Source organism: Quercus lobata, chromosome 5 (assembly GCF_001633185.2).
Source record: "Quercus lobata isolate SW786 chromosome 5, ValleyOak3.0 Primary Assembly, whole genome shotgun sequence".
Taxonomy (NCBI): Eukaryota; Viridiplantae; Streptophyta; class Magnoliopsida; order Fagales; family Fagaceae; genus Quercus; species Quercus lobata.
In genome coordinates, this window is record NC_044908.1 from 22,919,968 (window position 1) to 22,933,427 (window position 13,460).

Below are 13,460 nucleotides of genomic sequence, written 5' to 3' on the forward strand. Positions count from 1 at the left end.
GCGAGTCACCCGCGAGATCCAGCCGCGACACTCTGTTTTCTTGCACACTCTTGAGCAAACTTCACTCTATCTCACTCACTACCCTTACATCAAACCCACCTAAATACAGGGTTACTAAATGCTGAATTACAAGCAAATTTGGCACGGAATAAAGCCAATTAGATGGTTGAATAAATTCAACCTTACAAAGGCCAAATGAGTTCATAGCAAAATGATCAAATGAATGGGAAAGAGTGGAGACAGAAATAGCAAATGACAAGAGGTTAGAAGAGATTGTGTAGCAGTTCAGGCATGCTAAAATATAGGTTGAAGAGAGTAAGCTAATGTGGCACTTAATAGGAAAGTCTTACTGGCTAAAAGAATGTAGCAAGTCTTTCAATTCTATGCGCCACTTGGAAAAGCCTGGTTTTTAAAGGCAAAATTGAAGATATTGAATTGCTATAGATACAACAGAAATTTACTGAAAGCCAAAAGCACTTTTGCTAGCTTTAGGAACTAATATATCCTCTTGCAACAAACCTTGCATACGACCTAAGCTGCATAAAAGAGGCATAGAGTATTACAGCATCAGTAGTACCTTTTTAAATGTAAAGGAAGAGCAAGTCAAACAAAGGAGCTTGACTGTCCTACACAGATTACACTTGTAAAGCAATACCAAACCAAAAGTTTTAATAACACAGTTTTATAGCCATTATGCCTGAAAAAGAAATCATTAATAACAATCATTAGTGAAACTAAATATAACAATCATTGCAATATATTGTCTTTTTCTTCAAAGTAAAATACAATCATCATATCCATATCGCTCTTAATTTTTGTCATCCTTAGCATTAATGCACACACTTTACATTTGTCACATGTATTCTTAGGTTGAAGGACATGACTCTTAAATATTCCCATTTAGGAAGTTATTTTCTGCTTAAAATAAATATTATTGGATAATATGGGGTGTCACTTTAGAGGCTTCTAAAGAAACTTGAATATAATTATTAACCCTAAGCACATCTCATTTCATAGACTTAAGATAATTTGCTTCCATCTACATGGTAAAAGTCTACAATAAGCAAGACATATATAATATGTGCAGATTATGGTAATTGTTTTAAAAATTCACTTCTAAATTATCCTTAACCGTCAATAGTTAAAAACAAAGTATATCTTTAAAGAAATAACCGCTTTTTTATCCAAAGGTAAGTTAATTTGTTTCCACCTGTGTCAATTAGAGGCTGATACATCATACAACCAACATCAGCATGAGCAAAAATGAAGAAAACCCAATGAACGCAAGCTATGTATCTGTAATTGTAAGTTCTTTCAATCAACTTTTCACAAATTTAATTGTTTCTAGTCCCAAACAAAATACTGAAGAAACGAAAATAAATTATAAATTCATCAAGATAGAAATATAATTAATCAATTTTCTTTCAAGCATTTTATCAAACATTATGGATTCAAAATAAAATATATACCTACACTTGGGCTCTTTGCAATTCGAATCCACTACAAAAGTTTCACCACCACTGGCACTTTGATCCAATCCACATAGATACATGGGTCTACGCTGTGATTGCATGTGACATGAAAGAGCTCAATCCTTTAGTTAAGCTTCTTCCTCATAGATCTTTCTACATGCCCAACAAAAGCAAATTATTCAATCAACCCAGTCTTAGCCTTAGGATCCAAATAGTATCAAATTTGACAATTTCCCTTAATCACGTCCCCATGTAACATATTTAAACCACTAACGTAAAGACCCAGTTATAAATTATAAAAATGGTGTGGGTCAGAAAATATCTCAACCAATGGAAACCTAAAAATGTTAGAGCATCAATTCACAGCAACGTAGCAACAGGAAAAAAAATGTAATTTATTATAGGCAACAAAACACCAATCGGTGGGAAAAATTTATTTGAAACGGTTTGGTTAAATAAAAGTAGATAATGTTAAAGAAGATGGATATAGATATAGATTATATTTAAGAAAGAAAAAAATTAACCCAAAACATAAATCTAACCCAAAAACCTAAATCAAAACCAACCCAACCAAAATACCCAAAACTAACTCATAAGTTCATAACCGAATTGAATGGAAAAAAAAACATGGCAGATTTCAGAAAACAAAAACAATATTTGAAGAGGGAAAAAAGTTTACATACCTTCAAAATATGCTGTTGCAGAGACGAACTCGGCCAGAGAACGAACTGGGAATCAAAGTCACCGTTGAGGCTGTGATTGAATGGAGCCGAAGATGGATGGTGCTGGACCAAAAACGTAACCCTAAACCAAAATCAAGTCCTTCAAAAGCCTAAATCATATTTAAAATTGAAAAAAAAAAAATTTTGATAGAGAATCCAGAAACCCAAAGCAAAAACGAATCAAATCTAAACCTATCCAACAAAAACTCAATCAAAAAGTAACATTTCATACCCAAATCTAAAAAATGGAAAAAAAGCAATGTATGGTGCCCAATCGATGCAGTGTTAACCGTTCTGCCTCTTTCTCTGTTTCTTTCTCCGTGTCCCAGGCCTCATCCTCTCTCTATTTCATCGCCTCTCTCTTTCTCGGCCTCTCTCTGTTTCATCGCTCTTCTCTCTATCTCTGTCTCTCTATTCCTCACTCTTTTCTCTTGATCACTCTCTCCTTTCTCCCTGTAGCAATCTTTGTTGTATTTTTTTTTTTAAGCGCTTAGTACCCTTTTATACCAAGACGGTTCGAAACAGTGTTTTAACGCAGAGGAATAACGGGTTTTAATTTCAGTTTTTAAGAAGAGAATTGGGTTTTGTTTTGCGGTAAACAGTATTTTGGGTCTGCAAAAAAGTTTTTGAAGGTTTTTGATTTCATCGCCTCTCTCTTTCTCTGTTACTCTCCGTGTCCGCATCGCTCCTATCTATTTCTATTTTGGTGCACATCTAATTTCAACCGGTTAATTTTTTGATATTTATAATGAGAAGCTTTTAAACGGTGCATAGCATTGCCAAACAATATAATGTATCGCTTTTTAAAGTTACACATGTCTGAATTTTAGGTAGGGACTTTTCCTATTTGTCATTACCTCCTTAATTCTAGGAACTCATTTTCTCTCAGCTTCTGCTTTTATATATATATATAGATATAGATATAGATATAGATATGTCTAGTTAACTAAGCTAGGACCCTTTTACAAGAAAGATAAACAAAATTAGGCTTAGGTGTGTACTAGTTATTACCAATTCTAATAAAAATCATAAAACACAAGGATACACTACGTATTTCACGAACAATGCTGTTTTGCTGAATATTTTGCAAAAAAGTGCTATTTCACCATTTTGCCCTAGACTCACCATCTCACACGGCACATTGAATGGCTCAACACTCTATCACTGGGGCCGCATATATCGTTAGATTAACACCAAACTTAAGAAAGAAAAATACAGTTACTATTCCTTCATTACATAGATAGATACCAGATTTTCTCTTCACCGCCTGGTCTTTGCCTCTGTTTCTCTCTTACTTCGCCAAATTCCACAGAAGTTAGCTGTCCTTGAGAATAATATATATAGTATACACACCCACGCGGAAAAGTGCCTTTAGTCTACACGGCCAAACACGTGAGAACGATACATTTATCGTTCAACAAAGATGTCAATATCTTATGGAAAATGTTAAGGTTGACTGAATGGAGCAATTGGATAAGAAATGAATGGTGTGGAAGGGTGACCTATAGATAGATTTAGAAAATCCCTATTCTCTTTCATATTTATATTTGCTTGGGAAATTTGAAAATTGGGTTCAACATTGGTCATGGTTCGAGCTCTTTTAAATGGCAAATTGGCAATGAAGAATGTTTTAGGCTAAGCAGGCGCATAGGCTATAGAATATAGAATCCCACCTTCCACTCTATAAGCTACTGTGCCTAATTTTTAGCTTTTTGGTCATAGGTTGCCAGTTTTCAGAGCTCACTTTGCAGGTCAGAACTATCGGAAGACGAAAGAGAACTTATTTAGACGAAAAGTGTGCCAGTGCCATTACCCCAAAAAACCCTACATTCTTGATCTTACGAAAAAAAAAATCGTAGAATCGTCCGTTGCTCCTCTCTCTTGCAGGTGAGTTTGCTTTCAATAAACACCGGGAATCCATCTATCAATGTCGATCGGCGGGGAACCATAAGGGAATGGTCAGATACTCCAGCTGGCAGAAAATTTGCTTCTGACCCAGTGAATCTGCTCTCCCAATCAGCATTAACAAGGGAGTGTGCTTCTAAAAGTGATAGAGAAGCTGACCGTACATTTGGACCGGCAAGAGGGTTTATATGTGATTATCAATTTGAGCTCCAGAGGAGCTTTTAATGGCGGAATTGAAACCACTTCAGACGGCTTGTCCATTTGAATAGACTCATTAGCACGTGTTTCTGTTAACGACTTGTAGGTTGATGTTGTTCAGATCCTTGTAGCACATAGTTTGCAAAATGACATGTCGTACACCATTGCTTAGAGTCACCCAGTTCAATTGACGGAAAATTATTGAGTGATGAGCATGGCATCGGCCTTTAGAATGATAGAAAATGATTAAGAATGAGTACAATCTTTTGATATGTTTTATTTATTTAAATAAATTAGTTTGAATTTAGATTACTTTTTTTTTTTTTTTTTTTTTTTTTTGTTGAGAGACAGGATTAAGATTACTTAGATTAGTGAATTATGATTTGTGTTATTGATAAATTATAGTAAGTTTGTATTATCTTTTATTTGATTGGAATTACGTAAAATATTAACAATGAATAAAGATCAATCATGGCTTTCTGAGTAACAAAATTTATGCTAGTCTAATTTGGAGATTTGAACTCTATTTATCAAATTAAGAGGTCTTCGTTCCTTCTATAAGCAACTAGCAACATATTGGGTACATGACAGAGGTCCAGTCTTAGTACCTTTGGCTGGGTTGTTTTCGGACAAAGAATAAACTTTCTTCTATATAGTGCAAAACCCAGAAAAGTAATCAATTCAACATTTCTTTCACACCAAGACAATACAAATAAATAACAAAGTCCAAATAGAAATTTGAGACAGTTTCCAACAAATATTCACCTTGCTTCAAATCCTATCAAACAATTTTTCTTCCTTGTTGTGATAGCTCCACCTTAATCCAAGTCGTCTTTTTCTTGAATAATATGATCATCGTTTGCAAACCAAAATCATCGCTTGTGCTTATATCGACCAATTGCAAACTCTTACCAAAAATTTTCTTGAACTATACTAGAATAAACCTTGGGCTCTAATGCGGCTTGTTGTGCGATCGTGCAATCTCTTATTTCACTTGTTGTGCAAATAGCACTAAAATATTTGAACAAATAGCACTAAATAAATGCATAAATCAACAAGCATAAACATAAAAATATACAATAATTTACATGGTTTTGTAAATAATCTTTCTCCATGGAGAGAGAGAGAGAGATCAAATCCACTATACTCAAGAAGAATTACAACTCTTGACCTCTCTTACATCACTTTCATCATGGTATCTTTTCAATTTTAAAAGAACTATCAAACTACTCTTCTAGGTGTCTTCTACTTTATGAAGAGACTACTCTTCTTCTAAGACTTCTCTGCCATCAAAAGAACTCTTTTTTGAAGAGTTTCTTCTCTTTTAAGAAAACTCTTGTTTAGAAATATTATTTCCACCCAATATTAGAGGACCCTTGGGCCAAGGACATCAAAACCTTTATTTATTGTTTATATATAAACCTTATAATCCTATTTTCCGGAGGATAAGAAAGACCAACAATATCTTTGACAAAGTATAATTTACTTTTTTTGATACAAGAAATAGAGGATTTCACACAAAGAAACCACCCTCACACAACCAACCCCCCCCCCCCCCACCCACCCCCACCCCAAAAAAAAAAAAAAATCAAGTTAAAAGAGAAGAAACTGCTATTTTATATAATTAGTCTGATTATATTTCCTTCTAAATCTGATTATAATATTTTTAACCCAAGAAGACTAATTAGAGCATCTCCAGCAATTTCTTTAAATTTTTGTACTATTTGATGAGTGAACAGTGACTTTTACTTTTTATCTACCCACTTTATAAAATAAATTTTCCAACAGAATCTCTATATTTTCTCTATTCTATTAAAATATTATTTCTTTAATATTTTTTTTTAATTCTTCCTTTATTCACACTGGCACAAAAAAGTTAGCTCTGGAAATTTTTAATATGATAAATTTTTTTCCTAATCTACAGTAACTCATCAAACTTGATGAGTTACTGTTCATGAGCAAAAAACTTTTTGAGATATAGAGAGACTGTTGGAGCAATGAATTATGGTTTCATTCTTTATTATAGAGAGAATTTTGGGTTTAGCTACACTGTTGGAGATGCTCTTACATATAGTGCCTACAAGAAATCCTTCTAAATCTGCAATTATATAAATTAAAAATACTACCCTACCTATTCCTAAATGAACATATATACATTTGGAAATGAATAGTGCATTTGTCTATAGGATCCGTCCCTGAAATTTCTTTTTATGAATAGTGCATTTAGATGGTTTCATTAAAAAGCATATAAATAAGTGAATAACATCTTGCATGTTAGGTCATCTGTCTGTTGCATTTTCTTGTATGCACAAGAGACCAACATGAAAGCGGCTTAATGCCTCATTTGGAGGGCATATATGCTTCATTCAATGTTGTGTCAGTTACCTATAAACCTCTACCTTCATTTCATATTTGCCATGCTTGATAGAAATTCAGTTAGACGCAATGACTATCAAGGTCCGATTTAATATACAATTTACAAAGTTTTATTAGTTTGGATTACTTGCATATCCTATAAGATTGAGTGGGTGATCTGAATGATAGAGATTGATTTTCTTCTTTCCTCTAAAAATATCTTAAGAGTAGTTCAACATAAGTAAATATGTCAACTTTTGTTCACACAATACCGTTCATAATATATTCCAAAATGGTATAATTAATTTCTGGAATAAGAAATAAAAAACAAAACATTAAAACCATTTCCTAGTATGAGATCTTGTTTTTGTAAGACTAGGTTGTCATCAAACAACTAAAATCCTTTTCTAGCATGAAACTAGATCCCAAAAACTAGGTTTTTGAAAATATGTTAAACCATTTCCTAGTATGACATTCCAAACCAACGGCTTAAGTGATTATTGCTCAACCCAAACTAACACTTTTAAGTGGTTATAGTTGACCCCAAAGTGAAGCCTTAGGTGCTAATTGTTCACCCTGAGCCCCTTGAGCGGTAATCATTCACCATGAGTTAACATTTTAAGTGGTTTGAACTTTGAACTCACATAATCACATTCCGCATCATATCTCTATGATTATGAGTTTGATTTGGTCATGAAATGTGGTATTTTCTAGGAGAATCGGTGTTCACTTTCAGTAAGTCTGCCACTGGGGCATATGTAGACACCCAATTTTGGAAACAATCAAAACCATTTATTTTTAGCTACACAACACTCAAAATTGTAAAATAGTCATTTCACATGGGTGAAAAATTCCATGATTGATCTGACAGCAAAATCCTCATCATATCAGGCCATCATAAGACAAAAGAGTAAAATGGTTTTTGAGTCAAAATTCGAAGTTTTGACCAAGGTAATACCAAAAAAAAAAGAAAAAAAATAAAGAAAGAATCAAAAAAGGATTTTTTATTGGTATATGGATGGTTTTACCATAGACATTCATGCATAGGATAAATTTAGTTGATTTTAATTCATTGTTTAATATTAAATAAAATTTGATAAAAAAACTCAATTTGTTTTAGTGTAAATGAAAAAGAATGATAGACATGAAATCACATGATAATCTTGACACGTAATTTGTGATTTCTTTAATTACTTCAATAATTATTTATCTTTTAATGTAGATGATTATCTTAATAATTCTAATGTCTAGATTTAATTTGGAATAACCTAATCAAAAATGAGTCCACGATTAACGAGTATATGACAAGCAAGCCCAAGTTAAATGCTCTCAAATCATGAAAACCAAACTTCTTTTGGTCTTGTTGAGGTTTGCATAATGAACCTCAATAAATCCAACGACCATTATTTTCGTACCTGTACCAAAAAATTGCTCATCATCTTTGTTAATTAAATCATTACATAGTGCAATGGGAATTCTTGATCAGCTCATAGAGTCATAGTGTACATTGGGATGGATTGTGTGATTGCTTTAATGAGCACCTCTCTACCCTGTTTTGATAGCAACTTCTCCTTCAAGAAATGGTATTTAAATGCTCTCAAATCATGAAAACCAAACTTCTCTTGGTCTTGTTGAGGTTTGCATAATAAACCTCAATAAATCCAATGACCATTATTTTCGTACTTGTACCAAAAAATCGCTCATCATCTTTGTTAATCAAATCATTGCATAGTGCAATGGGAATTCTTGATCAGCTCATAGAGTCATAGTGTACATTGGGATGGATTGTGTGACTGCTTTAATAAGCACCTCTCAACCCTGTTTTGATAGCAAATTCTCCTTCAAGAAACAGTATTCAAAAGTCCTAAAAAAGTATTTTGTTTGGACCTCCCAACAAAAGATGGCAACCTCTAGTATTTTGGTCTTAGTATTTTTTTTTTTCCTCTTAAGTTGTAACTTTTATAAGTGAAAATTTATAACTTTTGTTTGACTCTTCCGTGCATTGCACGGGTTAGCGACTAGTGACTTTAACTTTGGAAACCCTTAAAAGGTTTTTATATGGCTCCTCATATCAACCTTAGTATTCTTAATGAAGAAAATTGTAGTTTTCTCCCTATTAAGCTATTGAGCCGTGGCCTCTTCATATATCTATGGCAACTTGCAAAGTTTGCTGTAATTTCCCATATTAGCTTGATAAAATAAGAGGATATAATTTAAAATAAAAAATAAGGTTAAACAAGGTTCACTTTTCTTGTTGTTATTCCTTTTAGCTCATTCTCATTCTTAGCTACAGTCCTAAGAGTGTTGTAGACTCTCTCTCTCTCTGCAAAAAATAAGAATATTTAGAGACAGTAGGTCACCCTGTCCAGATTCCCCTTGTGGAAGGGAAAAATCCTTTGGGCTCAACAATTATTACCGCAAAATAAGATACAGTAGTGATGCATATTATAATCAATCTATTCTAGTTACATTAGTTAACTCACACAAGTACTGTTAATTCTTCTCATTACTTTTAACAAAATTAAAAATAAATGTAATCAGATATAGGCATATAAGTATATAACCCTAATTAAAAATTGTAATAAATCATTGAACCATACAAGCTTGTAAAGTCATAATCAAGTATAGCCCCTATCACAAAGGCATGTATATACATACTAGATTTTCATAATAACTCGAGTATTTTAGTATTTATTTGGCATCCAATTATAAAACTGTGACATTATTTATTGAATAATTTTTTGGCCTATTTTTAGAAACCTAAGTCAAGTATTTTAGTATTTATCTGGCATCCAATTTTGAAATTGTGACATTATTTACTGAATAATTTTTTGACTTATTTTTAGAAACATCTAAGTCTTTTGTGATTGTGTTGATAAAAAATGCAGGTTGTTTCGGAGTAGATAGTTGAATAGTTTCATTTGCAAGAAACGAAACAACATCTAGCATGGTGGGTCTATCTGTTGCCTGATCTTGTACGCATAAGAGACCAACATGAATGCATCTCAATACTTCAGATGGAATGAATGACTCATCTAGTATTGTTGGCTCTGTAAACTCTATACCTTTACCTGCATTCCATAACTGCCATGCCTGATACAAGCCCAATTATTCATAAATGTTAGCTATTAAGTTCAAAATTTCCATGCACATGATAAGAAGGATCAAGAGGGAAACTTACATATCCTATAAGGTTGAGTGGATACTCAGAGTGATAGCGACTATTGTTTTTCTTGACACTAATGATTTCTAATAGTAGAACTCCAAAATTGAATACATCAATTTTTATTGAAACAACACCATTCATTGTGTATTCTAGGAACATATAACCACTGAAATAATAATTAACAATAAAATTTAATTAGTGTATGCATAAGCACATATATTCACTCACACACACTCACAAATAGAATTCAATTATGCATGCTTGAAAGGAAATGCATACTTACTATGTTCCAACAACCCTATTTGTGTTTTCTTCTGATCCTTTTAACCCAAATATTTTTGCCATGCCAAAATCAGATGTTTTTGGATTCATCTCCTTATCAAGCAAAATGTTGCTTGCTTTTAAATCCCAGTGAATTATTGTTAGCCTTGAATATTTGTGGAGATAAACGAGCCCTTGAGCAATGCCTGCAATGATGTTGAAGCGTTTTTTCCAGTTTAATAAATACTTTTTAGTATAATCTGACTCATAGTAGAAAATAATAGCAAATAAGTGTATATATTAATTGACTTAGAATAAATGAAAACAAAAATATCATCATATAAGCAAATTTTCGTAGTAATGAACATATAGCCTACGGAAGAGGAAGAAATCTAAACTTTTGTTGGGCATGTACTCATATATTACTATATTTTCTTCTTCCTGAATACAAAATCCTAAAAGTCAGACAAGATTAATATGTTGGAGTTTGGCAATGAGAACAACTTCATTCTTGAACTCTAGCAATCCTTGTCCAGAACTTCTCGAGAGTCTCTTAATTGCTATTTCTTTCCCATCAGGTAATTTACCCTAAAAATATATTGTTTTAGTCATATTTTACTCACATTACCTTAAATCAATCTCCAATTACATTATTTAATTTTCTATCAAACTTCTATCTAGCACTTGGGATGAGGTTCAAGTGCAAATTAATTGGTCAAGTTGGATTAGCTAGCTTGATTAGGTCTTAAGTTTAAATGTTGAACCTAACAAAAAATAAAGAGATGAAATAGGTTAATTTAAGGTTGTAGATAGATCTAGCAAATTAAATTGGACCAGGATCCAATAACCCATCCAAATTGGAACGAAAAAATAGAATAGGTGTAATAGAAATTGTAACCCATTTGAGTCTGATTAGTTTCTGACTAGTACCAAACTAACCTGACCATTTTATTATGACCTTATCGTAAACTTTTAAACTTAAATTTATTATTGACTCATTTTCAATATATCATCGTATAATAACAATATAATAAATTTTATGTATTGTGATGAAAAAAAACACTAACATTATTACTCCCCAACTTGACCAGCAATTATAAAATAAATGCTATTAGTGTTAGATCTATTACCTCATTGAGTTTTTTATTTTTTATTATATATATATATATATATAAATATAAATGTCTGCACACATCTTTTTAACTATTGATTTTTTTATTTACGTAAAATGTTAAAATTTTATTTTTAGAGTTGTATATATTGTATGTGTGGTGCCCTACACTAGCTAATTAGGAATGGAGGGTTAAATCTTAATTACCATGGACCATTCAACTAAGTTTGATACTTTATATATATATATATATATATAGTTATTCTTTTAATTAGCTACTTAAGGGAAGGGTATTTTAGTAACTTCTTAGAGACATGAACCAATAAGCTTAAGACACTTTGCCCAATCCTTGAGAGGACACTTGTTTTTCTTACCATGCATGTGTGACATGTAGCAAGCCACAAATACATGTGAGAAAGAGCTAGAAAGCTTAAGCTCCTTTTCCTCTCATTTCTCACATAGAACTAGAAAGAGCTAGAAAGCTTAAGCTCTCTTCCTCTCTACACACACGGTTCCAGCAGCAAAAAGGGCAAAGTTTCTTCACTTTCTTCTCAAGTTTTTGCTTAAAGATTCTTGCTATAATGTGTCTAGTTCAAAATCTTCAAAACCTTTGGTGGACGCTATAGGTTGAAACTCTATAAAAAAAAATTTATGAGACTAAAAGATGTGAAGAACTAACCTTATAAACTGGTCCAAAACCACCCACTCCTAATTTATTTTCAGTTGAGAAATTGCTTGTAGCATCATAAATGCTTTTGAAGCTGAATGTTTGCAATCCATCTTGCCCATATTTGCTTTGTTTCTTCACTTTGTCATGTACATTGAAAGTTATTTCATTACCTCCAAGTTCCATTAGGAGCATCTTTTGTTTCTTTTTTCTCTCCCCTAATTAACACGAAATTAAGCAAAATATAACTTAAAAAATATGTTGCTAATTATATAAAAGAAAATCTGTGGTAGGAGCATCAATTACCTTCGGCTTTTTGTTTTTTCCATTTTGAATGACATAAGAAGCACAACAAGGCAATAATAATTCCCACAACTGTCACGATGAGCCATATCCACCACCTATTAGCCGACCTGTTTTTTGAATTACCTGCATTTGGACAACCAAAATTTTAATGTTCTACTAGCAATAGCATTTTCTTATCATTTACTATGCTCTAAGATGCTGGGACTAATTGTTCTTTAGAAAACAAAATAATAAGATTGATAAAATTCATTTTCTCGTCCTTCACCTATAGGGGCTTCAAATCTTTCAAGATTCTTCTCTTTGTTTTTATATATTTTTTAAAGTAAGGACTCTTCATCCATAATTTAAATAACACATAACTTTAATAATTGAAACTCTTATTTAGATACTTTGTAGTTGGGTGATTCAAGAACGAAAGGAACTGCAACAAGGATGTAAGCCAGAGTGAGTGTAACTTTAGGGCCAACCGGTGAAATTTGACAAAGTATTGGAAACCGTTTAATTATTGTTTGATCTCATAACATTGTGTCATATAAGTTTTTGAGATCTTATAATTTTACACATCACTATTGAAAATGAATTTAAATTCTATTCTATACATAAACTATTCATAAGAATTGTGGCATATCATAATTGTTTAAATGATTGAAAATATAATTTGATAAATAAACAAAATCATCATAAATTTCTGTTCATAATTATTAAATTTCATATTATATTAAAATTTTCTGCACTGGCTACCGACTAATAGGATACTTAAAAAAAAAAAAGAAAAAAAAAATAGTATGATATTAAATTAGTAATAGGAGAAGGGGGGTTGGAATTGGCAAGAATGGTTACCTAAAATTACGCTTTTAACTATACCGGTGGGCTTGCTCTTCAATGGGACGACAAGGGCTGTGAATGGATATATAATGCTATCCTCGGATAGTTCGTTTGCATCAAGTATGCTCTGCTTGTCCGCACCGAATAAATCGGCAATTGTAGAGATGTTATCTCCCGAGGTAGTGATATAAGCGAGCAAGTACATGAAGCCACTTGCTGTCTGGTTGGACGTGGGACAAGCACACCTGAGTGGGACTCTTACTTTCACGCCCACGCTCAGAGTCTCAACTGTATAAGGGTTCTCACGCTTCATGGCCTGGCAAGTGGTGAGGCCCTGGAAGGTGTCGTTGGCCATGCTGAAATAGCTGTCGGACGGCCGCACCTGGTGGGAGCTGTTGTGCTGGTAGTAATGACCCAGACATGAACAATCGATAGGGATGATGGTCTTGGTGTCGGTGGGGATTTCCTGGGA

The 13,460-nt window shown here is 32.9% G+C and overlaps 1 long non-coding RNA gene and 1 pseudogene across 4 annotated transcripts; both read right to left on the reverse strand.

Annotated features, from left to right (window-relative positions):
* Positions 1 to 559: 559 nt before the first annotated feature.
* LOC115989366 lies at positions 560 to 2,569 on the reverse strand. 4 transcript variants are annotated; one of them, XR_004091901.1, is made up of 4 exons: positions 2,427 to 2,569; positions 2,156 to 2,276; positions 1,470 to 1,561; positions 560 to 697 (listed from the first exon to the last, which is right to left on the reverse strand). It is a non-coding gene; the product is annotated as an uncharacterized LOC115989366 (long non-coding RNA). The 4 variants fall into 4 exon arrangements; XR_004091900.1 differs by having other exon boundaries at positions 1,470 to 1,621; XR_004091902.1 differs by having other exon boundaries at positions 1,474 to 1,625.
* Positions 2,570 to 9,433: 6,864 nt separating this feature from the next.
* Positions 9,434 to 13,460, reverse strand: part of LOC115989308 — a 29,135-nt pseudogene continuing 25,108 nt past the window's right edge.